The sequence below is a fragment of the Choloepus didactylus genome (genome assembly GCF_015220235.1).
Source record: "Choloepus didactylus isolate mChoDid1 chromosome 11 unlocalized genomic scaffold, mChoDid1.pri SUPER_11_unloc3, whole genome shotgun sequence".
Taxonomy (NCBI): Eukaryota; Metazoa; Chordata; class Mammalia; order Pilosa; family Megalonychidae; genus Choloepus; species Choloepus didactylus.
The window spans coordinates 2100507-2113719 of record NW_023637580.1 but is presented as its reverse complement, the minus strand read 5'-3'; the positions used below and the strand labels follow the sequence as shown (position 1 = coordinate 2113719).

General features: G+C 36.5%; 1 pseudogene; it reads left to right on the top strand.

Annotated features, from left to right (window-relative positions):
* Positions 1-11261: 11261 nt before the first annotated feature.
* LOC119524636 lies at positions 11262-12217 on the top strand (annotated as a pseudogene).
* Positions 12218-13213: the final 996 nt, after the last annotated feature.

Here is a 13213-nt window from a genome sequence, read left to right as displayed (position 1 = left end):
TCTCCCTCTTTCTCAGTGTTTGTGGTTTCTTTCTGTTTGTTTGTTTTTCCTTACCAATATTTTGAAGTGTATAGTAGTCTATTCTTTAACAATTTTTCCAAACTGTTTTTGCAAAGATTGTATTCCTATTGTGGCCAGGGAAGTATCTGGTGCTTTAGCTTATATTCACCTAGTGTTTTGACTAGTATTTCTTGGAATGCAAGGACCTCAAAACAAACAAATGCAAAAGAAAAAAAAAAACACCACTCAGTCTTTTCAGCTTTCCTTCAATGCTTACCAAGGCTTAAAGTGACTGGAGAGATCAGCCCGAGGTGACAGTTTAAGGTCCATCAAGTCTTCTCTGAGTCTGCATGTTTCCCTGGGCATGTGTGTGGCTTTCTAAATAAGCTTGTATTCATGGATGCTGCTGAATGTCCTAATCACAAAGGAAACTCCCCACAGCTTTTCATCTCAGCTCACATGCACTGTAGTATGTCACAATCATAAACTTCAACCTATGTGGATGTAGTTTGATCACTCTCTTTCAGTGTTTCCATGGCAAAGCCTGTCACTTCTGAGCCCTGAAAGAATTCCAGGGTAGATGAAACAGAGATGTGCATATTGAGTCAGTCCTTCAGAGAGCCATGAGATGTGTTGGAACAGACATGCCCACTCCATAATTTCTGATTAAGGTGTGTTCTCCTCCTCCTGGAACCAGGGACAAGGGAAGCCCCTAGGAACATGGGTTGCTACCAAACTGGGGAGGATGGAGGTATATGAGCTAGAAAAAGTGACATGGAACTTTTCTACCACTTTTACATTGCTTTGAAAAGGGTTTCTAACATTCATATTACCCAGGTGTAGAGTCTATTCCCATTTGGAGACTGTACTTTGGAGCACAATGTCTTTGCCAGATTTTTCTCAGAAATTACTTAGTTGCTTTAAACCTTTAACAATTTGCAAGAGTTCTGAGAGATTTTTAATGTCAGTTTATTCTTATTTTTGTACCTTCCTTTCAGGTTTTGTTGTTAGAAGATTCTTACTCTGTCATCTTGCTGAAGTCAGTCTCTATACCCCTCAGTTTTAAATGATGTTTCTCACATTGCCTACTTGAATATCATGTCTTTATCCATTTTAAATGAACAACTCTATGGAGTGCGTGGACATTTATATGTTTTTAGAAATGGACCTTACTGATGGCAATATAAAGAAACATGGATAGATGTTATCATTACCCCTTCAGTTTTTCTTTTCTAGCTTCAGTTTTATTGAAGGCATTTATTCTGATTGGCTAATATTTGGCACAATGTTTCAAATTGTTTTCAATGATTTTTTTCCACATCTTTACAATGATCTTACTAAGAAATTTTAGTTATATATATATATATATATATATATATATATATATATATAATCTTCAACAAACTAATTGCATTAATAAAATGGAATATTGTTGTGTCATTTACTTAAGGCTCTTTAACCACACCTCATTTGTCACAAAATGGCTCAATTGATATGTGAAATTTTTACAAATAATGGTATTGACATAAGTAAACATATTCCATTTTCTTAACATTTACATGGATCATATTTAGTCACTGATATACATCTTCTTCCCTTTGGAAACATGGAATTGGTAAGACAGAATTCCCCAGCTCTCTCCACTCAGGCATTTTCCTCCAATGAACCATTTCTCTATGAGTAAAATCCCACTTGACAGGATTCAAAATGATGTCATTATCAAGGGAAAATGAATCCCCATATTTCCACATCCTGGAAATTTAATTACTTTGCTTAGTGCTCATTTTCTTGTGCAATATGCATAGAAGATATCACTTACCTAATGCTCTTTCTATTCATTTATTTAGTTTAAATGTTCCTCTTTAGGGGTCTGTGAAGTAAGTCAAGATTACATTTGATTAACATCCTAAGTCTTTGTCAACCAGCAATTTAATCCCTTCAAAGGTAAGAAGCTATAAAAATGGATGTTTCTGCACATGTTGTTTCAAATGCATTACTACGAAACATCTCCAGGCTTATTTTTCATTTTTGTATCACTGGCTTAGGTGTGATGGAATATTCTCTGCTTCTAAGTGCTTGTAAAGAATGATGATTCTGTTTCACCAACAAGCACATTCTTAACTTGGCAGTATCTAAAAAGGGCTACCAAAAATAATTTTAATTGCTTACTAAACAACAAGTGAAAGAAGAAATCCAACCTATTGCCAATTGTTTACTTAAAATTTCAGGTTTTCACATATTTTTTATTATGAATGGGAATTTCTACCAAATAATGAATCTTGACAATAAAAGATTCATCACGAATGTGGTTATTTTTTATCTAGAAATTCCAATAAAAGAATTACTTATAGGATGACAACTCAATGAACAATGACTGTCTAATCAAATATGCATTTTTCTATTTTAAATAACATTGTGGAAACAATCTATTAGAGGCTTCTTTATTAATATTTTACATTTTGTTTGCTTGTTGTCTTGCTGTGCCCTATCCTTTTTGGGACTCAAACCTTTTGAAATCTTCAACTGTTGTTCATAATGGGTCTTCTGCCACACTCCTGTTACTTTAAAAACAGAATGCTAGCACCTATAGTCATAAATTTATCCCTTAAACATGCCATGTAAATTAACTGGCCTAATGTTGGCATTCAATGGATATATGATTAAGTAAATTTTTTACATTTTCTATTATTTTCAAAAATTTTCTCACACTATGTGAGGTAGGCATTGAGGTGATCATATCCATTTTAGTTTAGAAAGATAAATTCACTTTCTCAAAACCACATCCCTAGTAATGCATAAACTTTGGAATTTAAAGTAGCACTTTTGAAGACACAATGAAATGGAGATAGGGAAAGAAGGAGTTAGGACAGAAAGAAGGGAGAAAGGAAAGAAGGAAGTAGGGAAGTAACATGGGAGGAAGGAAGGAAGGAAGGAAGGAAGGAAGGAAAGAAGGAAGGAAGGAAGGAAGGAAAGACAGGTAGGAGGAAGGACAAAGCCCAGAAGTTTGGAGTAGGTAAAGAAGGCAGATAGGAGGAATATCAGTATTTCTTAGTATTGTCCTATCCATTGTCCTAAAGATGTTTCATATGAAATCTTTTTTTCCTTCCAGGTGGGGATCACCATACCATTTTGAGGGTGAAGGAAGCAAAGTTCCAAATATACTGTAGGTTACATAAAGCCATCAGCAAATAAATGGCAGTGCGATTATAAACAAAATCTGTCTAACTGAACAGCTAATGTTCTGTTAATCATGCTTCCTTTATAATTACACTGGCTAACATTTTATGCTTACAATGCAAATATCCCTGGAAAGTTCAGAATATGCACTCAATTCCTACAGTTCCCTAGTGGCATACAAAAGAGGAAGATGAAAGTGATGAAAAATTTAAGGTATCAACAAACTTTACAAAGATTCTATTTAGTAAATTATATTAAAAGAACAGATTTCTTTGTTTCCCCAGTGTAAGAATTGTCAGCAGAAAAAACAGTCATGTCTGTTAGGCAAAAGTTTGCAAACAGTAACCCTTCCACTTCTGACAATCTACTGTGTTGACACCCTAGAGACCACTCAAAGACAGAGGTTCAGTTCATAGCTTTAAAATACTGGGTGGAAACAGTAGGACCAATTGAACACAAAATCATTTCATTTCCCTAGTTAGATCTGGAACTAATTAATCCATTGCAATAAATATGTTTTATTATCATCAGTCAGTTTATATTTAAAATTAAAAATAATTTATATCCATATCTTCTTTGACATGTGCTGAAAAAATTTGAGATGAATTAAATCTCAATTTTATAATGATAAATCTAAGGTTTAGATTGAGTAAGTTCTTCATCCCATGACATACAGCTAATAAATACAAGAAATAAAACCCTGTTACTAAATCCTGACTTTAAATTCCATGCTTTTCCCACTAAGGTGCAATTATCAATATGTTTAAACCTTAATAATTAAATAACAATATATTTAATAATATTGAGCTCTGTGTGTAAGAATAAACATGGTAAAACTCACTGCACACTGTTCAAAGGAGTTTATAATAGGAAAAATGACAGACATTTAAAAATAAATAGCAAGTCCTCACCAACAGATATAAAGTATAATAAGGCTGTAAATATGGTAACATGATAGATATCAAAGTACCATAGAACATAAAGAAGATGAATTCATGACAACTTCAAATGTTAAGCATGGAAGAGGATGATGTGGGTCTAGAGCATGTGCTTATAGCTTTGAGAAGACTGCATAGTTATTTAAGGAGGATAAAGTAGAATAAAGTGGAAGTCCTCAATCAAAAGAGGCATGAGTAAAGATACTTATCTGGAGATTCAGGCATTTAATCACAGCATGTGATGTATAATTTGAATTATTTGTATAAAAAATTATTTGTATCTCATGGGTTTTTGTTTATTTTAATTCCAGTTATTCCAAATTTCAACACCTAATAAAGAATAAACATTATTGGATGTACACTATAGAGCACTTAGTTTTTAGGTTTTTTTTTTTTAATTTTAGCATCCAGATTCTCAGCTCTTCTGCATAATATTGGTAATCTCTGAAGCTATTATTTTTATTCTTGTGTTTGCTTACAATTTTTGACATAACAAATAATGGATGTCTTTTGTTGTGTAATTATGCATTTATTTCCTTTTATCTGTTTTGATCAACACATGTTTTATGCCAAATAATTAAGTGCAAATATGCGGGATACTGATTACGTGCTCCGACTTGGCGGGCCTGGGCCGGGGGACCGGATCCGCCCCTGGGGAGGGTGGTGGGCACGGGCGGTAGCGCCCTCCACAGCCCCCCGGGCCTGAGAAAGTGGAGCCGGATGCAGGCCCCATTTCCTCACCCAAAATATCTTGCCCCATGTTGGGCGCCAGGAAGCTTGCCAGAGAAAACCGCCCCCCTTATCTTGCCCGCCACCCCCGTTGACAGAGCAACTCCCGCCCCTTTTTCAAACAACCCCCGCCCTCTATGCCAGCCTATATAAACTTGTACTCTCCCCTAATAAAGGCTCTTGGCTTTACCCTCCTCAAAAAAGCGTCCCGCCTGTTTCCTCTCGCCGCCCTCCACACCTTGCATGCCACCGCTGGGGACCTGGCCAAGTCCCCCGCCTCGCCCTCGCCTCTGGGAAAGAGCCCCCGCCGCCGGTACCCTCCGAGCAACGCCGAGAGCCGAGGGTTCAGCAACCGGCCGCCCCCCCCGACGCAATAGACGCGACCGCACAAATACATTATAGTTATGGATCGCAATTATTGCTGAAATTTATGCAGACATATTTTTGTAATTCAGTATGCACTGGTCACTATCACATATCCCACTTTTTAAACCATTAGAACATCATTTTTAGTATGAGATTTTATGATGTATAGGGAATCTTATTACTGCATGAAACCACAAAAGGGGGTAAAACTTATGTATAGAAAATAATTTGCTTAATATAACTAAATTGTGAGCAAGCTCTTTATCAATTTTATTAGATTTTTCAAGAAGAGGTTTGAAATTATTCCTTAAATAATGACCTTGTGAGACAGAAGAATTCTGAACTTAGTAGAAAATGATGGGCAGTTATATATTTGGACAAAGCTTAGCCTTTTTTCCCATGTTGAGATGAGGTGCATGCTGGTATGTGGAGTTATAGAAGACAGAGGATTTCTAAAGTGAACATTTACCACTGGAACCTAGTACATAATTTCTTCATCAACGTGGTAAAATGACCACAAGAATATCCCCATTATCCCCATTTATTATTGACAGTGGGTGAACAGTCAAAAGAATGAATGATAGTGGATGATATTTATGTGGAAACTATCCATAAAATGCCCATTGTATAGAACTCTAGGTATCTGGAACAATAAAAGTATCTAGGAAGTTCTAAAGGATTTTAGGAGAATTAGATTCTACTAATCAACACAGAACCAGTGTGTACTTATGTGTGAAGTGAGGATGCTATACCCAGTGCTTTCATTTTTAACACACTTGCTTACAGAGCTTTGCTTGTTCTGGGAATCAGCATTATCAATCCAAAGGGAACTTATGAAGGTGCAGAAAAGGAAGTCATTATGGTTAAACATATTCCGCTGAAGATCCATCAATAAAAGTGCTGGTGAAGCACCAGTAAACAAATAAACAAATGAAAAACCCCATACACACACACAGATACATTTACTCAGCCTATTTCAGACTGAAAGAGACTGTATCCAAAATATATTAAAACATGGACAAAGTCAGTCTAACTGACAATTTCACATCATTTAACACAAAATCAAGAACAAATGGAATTTGATCAATTTAGTCATACTGGTCCACCATTTTCCCCAAAATTCTTAAAGTAATATGAATGTTTTTAATGGGTCACCCTCCATATAGAACACATTTAATTGTGAAATAGTTTCTATTTATGTGTTTTTCCTTTTATCTATATGGAGATTCTGAGGATGACGCATTTCAAGAACTATGCAGTCACTGAATTAATTCTTCTTAGCTTGCTACAATACACACCAACACATTTCTGTTTCTTTGCTTTCATCACCATGATGTTCCTTCTCAAACTGGCTGGAAGACTTTTGATTCTGCTCATCCTGGTAGACCCCACCTTCACACTCCTATGTATTTTTTCCTCTGGCAGCTCTCTCTCATTGACATCCTGTTCATGCTTGCCATTTTCCCCAAGTTGACTGACTACCTTCTGCACAGGGCAGCCATTTCTGCTTCTGGGTGTGTGACCCACATCTTCCTGGCATTGGCCCTGGGTGGAACTGAGTGTATCTTCTTGGGCCTCCTGTCCTATGAGCACTATGTTGCCATCTGGAAGCCTCTGCATTATCCTCTCCTCATGAACTGGCCCCTCAGCAGGCAGATGGCTGTAACCTCATGGACCACCTGTGCTTTCAGTGCCTTGATACATAATGTCTACACCATTACTTTACTTTCTCTGTAGCCTGAGAAATCCATCATTTCTACTGTGGACTTCCTGGTGTTGCATCTCTCCTGTGAGGACTCCTTGCCCTATGAGACTGGCGTATTGATCAGCACCCCTGTTCTGCTTCTTATTCCATTCTTATCCTGACCTCTTCCACACTCATCTTGGTCACCATCACCCTTATGGCTTCTTCTGAGGGCCATAAGAAAGCTGTCTCCACCTGCTCCTCTCATTTGACAGTATTTAGCCTATATTATGTAGCCATTATTTTCATGTACATGAAACCAATCTCTTCCCATACTCCAGGCCAAGGTAAAATAGTGTCTGTTTTCTATACTATTTTTACTTCTATTCTCAACCCCATGACCAATAGTCTGCAAAATAAGGATGTGATGGGGGCCATGGGAAAAGACATGTGGAAATATTTATTATCTTCTAAAATATTAATGTCAAAGTTTATTGGATGTTATGAAATATTGGTTTCTTTATACTCTTGTTTATACTATACGATGCATTTTACTATCTGATAGAAATCTTAAATGTCTATTTGATAGAGTATTACAGTCTACCGACCTAAACTAAATTCACTCTTAAATAGATAGATATAAATAGCCATGCTATTATAAAATAACAAGGTCTTACTTATTGCATTGAAGATCCAATTCAAGATAAATTCCAAAACTACAGAACCAATCAAGTCAAAGTGTGATGATAGCAGGTGATCAATATCAAAATAAAAGTATATGTGAAATAGATGAAAACACATGTGGTTGAATATTGAGCCAGACTTGACCAAAGAAATTTGAATAGCAAGGTGTATTTAAAATGAAAATTAAAAGATAAATAGGATTTAGCACATTGGTCAGTGCAGAAAAGAGAACTTCAGGATGACAGTGAAAAGGGATTTTTTAAAGAGCAGACAGCGGTAGTATAGACGGCTAGAGAGTTTACAGAATCTCTGAGTTAGAGCTGAGGGTGACAGTAAAGTTGAGATTGTTTGCAATGGATTTTATATTTTTGACCTTGTAAATGTTTACATGCTGGCACCTCATGTGACTATATATTTTTATTCCCTTTTAAATTATCTCTTAACAGTGTGGTTGACTCTATGGTAGGAAATGATACCATAGTTATGGTGGTCAATTCAAAGATAAGTAAAGATAATTATTAGAAGTTTAGAAGTGGATGTAGAAGCTGGCTGCTTTTTATACAGCACTCTTCAACAATATCTATGAGGTGGAAGCCCAGGCAAGAAACAGTTGTGCATTTTATTTTATTGTGTTTATGTTTTGAGCTAATTTATAAACATGATGCCTGAATTGGAAAAGAGAAGAGGATCATAGTGAGACCTATTGGCACAGACATGTGCAGTGTCCTTCCACATGAGAGCTGAATTCAATTTGGGTTGCTGCAGAAGAACCAGAGAACAATGGTAACACTCCTGTTAAGTGACCAATAATAATCAATGAGGACAATTTTCCCTTTTAATCTTTTTTCCTGTGAAGGAGAAGTGCTTGTTTTAGTTAGGGTTCTCTAGGGAAACAGAATCAACTAGAGATATCTGTAACTAGTATGAGATTTTAAAAAAGAGTGTCATGCAACTTTGGGGAAGCATGAATCCAAATTCCATAGGGCAGGCTGCAAACTGGCACTCTGATGAAGGTCTTTGATGAATTCCCCAGGAAATGCTCACTGGTTGAAATAGAGATTAAGGTTGTCTCTTCTGATTGCTGAAGCTGTCATCTCCCACTTAAAAGCCTTCAACTGATTTGATTAAATGTCTCTCATTGTGGAATACAGTCCCCTAAACAACTGCAGATGTAATCAGTCATAGATGCAATCAATATTCTCATGACTGAAGTCCAGAAAATGTCTTGCAACAACATATAAGCTGATGCTTCCTTGACCAGACAACTGGGCATCATCACCTGGCCAGGTTGACACATGAACCTAACACTCACAGTGCTGAAGGCTTCATCTTATTGCTAGCTCTTACTTGCTGTTATGCCTTGCATGTTCACTCAACTCTCAGAGACAAATGCATAATAATATTTGCACTGACAACCTGGCAGAGGACTTGTGAGAATCAAGTTTGAATAATGTACAGAAAAAAATTGGAAAAATTTATTACTGTATAATCTTAATAGATGACAAGTAGGCAAAGGAAGAAAGTGAAGCTGGAGACGTAGGAGAAGGAAACAGAAGAAGGAAACAGAAATAGGAGATCAAAGTACCAATCATCCAGTGTTTCTCTACATCAACAAAGTTGACATTTTGGACTGATAATTCTTTGTTCTGGGGGTGAGGAGAGTTATCTTGGTCATTGTAGAATATTTGGCAGCAACTTTGGCCTCTACCCATGAGACACTAATAGCAGCTCCCCAGCTACAATAACTGGAGTTATGTATCCACACATTGTTATATGTCCCCTGGGGGACCAAAATCACCCCCTGCATGTACTGATAACATATGTAAGAGGTATTAAGTGCTCACTATGTATTTCTTTATTTAATTTCTTATATCTGTTTAATTTACACAATATAAGATCAGATAGTTAAATTCCCTAGACTATGGTCAAATTCCTAAGTGACAGTGCTAAAATGCGATCTGAGGTTTGAAAGTAAATTCTGCAGTTTACTTGAGAAATGTAATGGTGTCAACACATCCCCATCTGACACCCAATTCAGATGATATATTCTAGTAATCTCTCTCTGTCTCTTTATCCCTCCCCCCATATGTTTACTTATGTTTATATAAAATACAAATTATAATTTTAACTTGTGGAATTTTATGGAAAAATACTCATAAGAACAAAACATAACTTGGTACCTAGTAATTGAAAATATAATTTAAGTAATAAATCTTAAATTTCAAAAAACAGTAATTAAACATTTAAGGCACTCAACTAATACACAATATTTAGTTCTTTTTTGTGAACCTTATCTTGGAAATGGTTGAGAAAAGCTTTGATTGAATGTGTGCTCTCATAAAGGATTACATTTCCAAAAGCCTAAAAAAGATAGAACCCTCAGCATCTATACCTGAGCTGGTTAAAAATACTAAAAGATGAAAAGAAGGGTTTCAGGGATTTAGGACAGTTTAGGCCTGGAGAATAGAGCTGAATTAGGAATCAGAAAACATTAATTTAGCTCCTGCTGTGACATCAGGTCACAGTTTAGTCTGGAATAAATTACTTCAGAATATGTAGGGTTCACGTTTTTTATCTGCATAATGATAGAAATACATTTGAAATATCTGTATGAACAGTAGATACATGAATTCTAAAATTGAGCCAAATTTTCTCATAATTTACTTTCAAACATCAAAAAGGAATGACATAAAATAGTGCCTATGCTAAGAAAGTACTTACAAAAATGGTAACATGTCACTCCAAACCTGAAGAGCAATTACAGAAATTTTCTCCTCTTCATAATCTATGTCTGCAAACTGGTTTGCAGAGATAGTATATGTTTTCTTTGTAAGTGCATCTTTCTATGTAGGGACATTTTTTTCATTGAAAGTTGCACATGATTTGGACTCCACGTAGAGGCCCTGAGAAACCATGAATGTGTGAGTGATGATTTGAGGACTCTACTCCCCCATTCATTTGAGGCTGGTCTGGGAAACTGTGAGTCACTGCAGGGAACCAGTGACAATATGGTAAACTCAGAAGACATGTGGAACATCTTCTCTGAGACATCTTCTCTAAGCAGAAGATGCTGAAATGTATAAGCTTTAAAAACTTGTTCCAAATCCTAAGTAAGTTTTAGGATTTCATGTGGGCAGAGTGATTTTAAAAAGTAAGTCTGGCTTCTCAACCTGAGAAAAAGAGTTGCAATCACTAATGTATGTCTAGGGCATGAGCAAGTATTAAAATCCTTAATAGGAAAATAAGTCATCCTCTTTGTGTAATTAAACTTATTCACATAATGGATCAGTCATTCATTCAAACTGATTTCCAAGTTGAACATCTTGTGTTTAAGTATAATGGGTGAATGTCTCATAACATGATTTTATGAAGGGCAGAGAATCAACCACATACTCTTAAATTAGTAACAGGTGTTTTATTTTATTATTCTTTTGTTACAAAATATTTTGGAAGTAAATGCTTGTTACCTCATATTTTTGTACAATAGAATGAGGTTTCTTCTTCAAAATAGGTATATTTAATTATTTATGTTGAGAGTTGTGTACATTTATAGAAAATCAGCAGTTGGACTAAACCAGAAGTTAAACAAAAAAAAAAAAAAAAAACTAAATAGACTGATCCTTATTCTTTATTTAACTCGCATATATTTCTCTCTTCTTTTAGGATAAACCAAGGTATAGCCCATGGAGAATTATAATCAAACAACTGATTTCATCTTGTTAGGGTTGTTTCCACCAACAAGAATTAGCCTGTTTCTCCTTACTGTCATCATTCTCATTTTCCTAACTGTTCTGATTGGCAACCTCTCCATGATTCTCCTCATCCTCTTGGACCCCCATCTCCACACTCCCATGTATCTTTTACTTAGTCAACTCTCCCTTGTGGACCTGAATTACATCTCCACAATTGTCCCCAAGATGGAGTCCAGTTATCTGTTTGGAAACAAGTCTATTTCCATCATTTAGGTGTGGGGTTCAGAGTTTCTTCTTCTTGACTTTAGCAGGTGCAGAAGCTCTGCTCTTGACATCTATAGCCTATGACTGTTATGTGGCTATTTGTGTTCCACTACACTATGTCATTCATATGAGCAAAAGAATATGTGTGCTGATGATGACAGGATCTTGGATTAATGGCATTCCATTGATGCCTGTACCCATACTGCATATGCACTCCACATCCATTTTTGCCAGTCCAGGGACTTCAATCATTCCTTCTCTGATGTACCAACCATGCTGACACTTGTATGTATGGATAACTGAGTCTACAAGTACACAGTGCTTTTGAGCACTGCCTTCTTCTTCCTCATGTTTCCTTTCATGTGCATCACATGTTCCTATGGTCAGGTTCTCCTTGCTGTTCACTGCTTGCAGTCAGTGGAAGGGAGGAAGAAGTTCTTTTCAACATTTAGTACCCACATCACTGTGGTGACTTTCTACTGCACACCCTTTGCTTACACTTATCTATGCCCAAGATCCCTCTGATCTCCAACAAATGATAAGCTTCTGGCTGTCTTCTACACCAACCCACCCCCATGCTCAACCCTGTTATTTACAGCCCGAGATGCAAGGAGGTATTAGGGGCCCTGTGAAGGGTGACTCAGATAATATCTTCTGGGAATGGTTATAGAGTTCTCCACTAGTCTCCAAAATACAGGTTTATGATAATTCAGTCATGTATAAAAATTAAGAAAAGTTACATTCCTGGCTTAAAGACAGATAAAAAATTAATTGAAATGATAAAGTAAAGTTTGAAACAAACAGCTGTATATTTTCATGTCATACTTTGTGTTTGCTTTGTGCTGACTTTGAGTAATCAAATTGCAAATTAATTCTGGGACAAAGAGTCTAATGCAGAGCCTAGGATGGATGCTTCAGCAATAGCTATAAGTCAGGCAGGAAAATGATTATTTTGGTTAAATAATAGATATTGAAGTTTTTTTCTAAGGCATGTGCACAGAGTTCAGATTCAAAAAGTATAGCATATGTCTTCTAGCCTTTCTGCTGATCCCCTCAGCATCCATGTAGGTGGGTCTTTATGAATGAAATATAAGAATATGTCAGAAGTTAGATTTAGACATAGTGTGTGGGGAAGTAAGTTTGGGGCTTAGAAAAAGTAGAAAATTTTGATTTCTCATCTGGTTAGGCTGCAAAGATTTCATACTCACCTATTTGGATGTAGACCATGAATGGAAGCAGAAGAGAGAAACCCTTGGCATGACAGACATTGTGAATCCCTAGGATTCACCCAGATAACTCCAGGATACCTGTTATGGAAACATAAGTTTTGATGCTTCTAAGGCCAATGGCCAATTGGGACCCAGAGCTGGGTACTAAGACCATCCCTTCATTTCAGAAATGAAAAATGTATGGCAGCAGAAATGTGGCAAAGTCTGAATGTTCTCCCCTTTTTTCCATTTCAAGGGCCCTGCAGAATTCAGATTTCTGGAGACGGAGCTTTCTTGTGGAGGTTTCCAGCAGCTGTATGTTCTCACAGCTGGTGGAATCTGGAGATGATTGTGATACCAGGACATCACAGCACAATTCTTTTACTCTTATTTCTCACTTTAAAGCCAGACTTACTTGAAATATCTCCTGGACTGATCTAATTAAAAGAAATTTTAATGATACCACTTTTG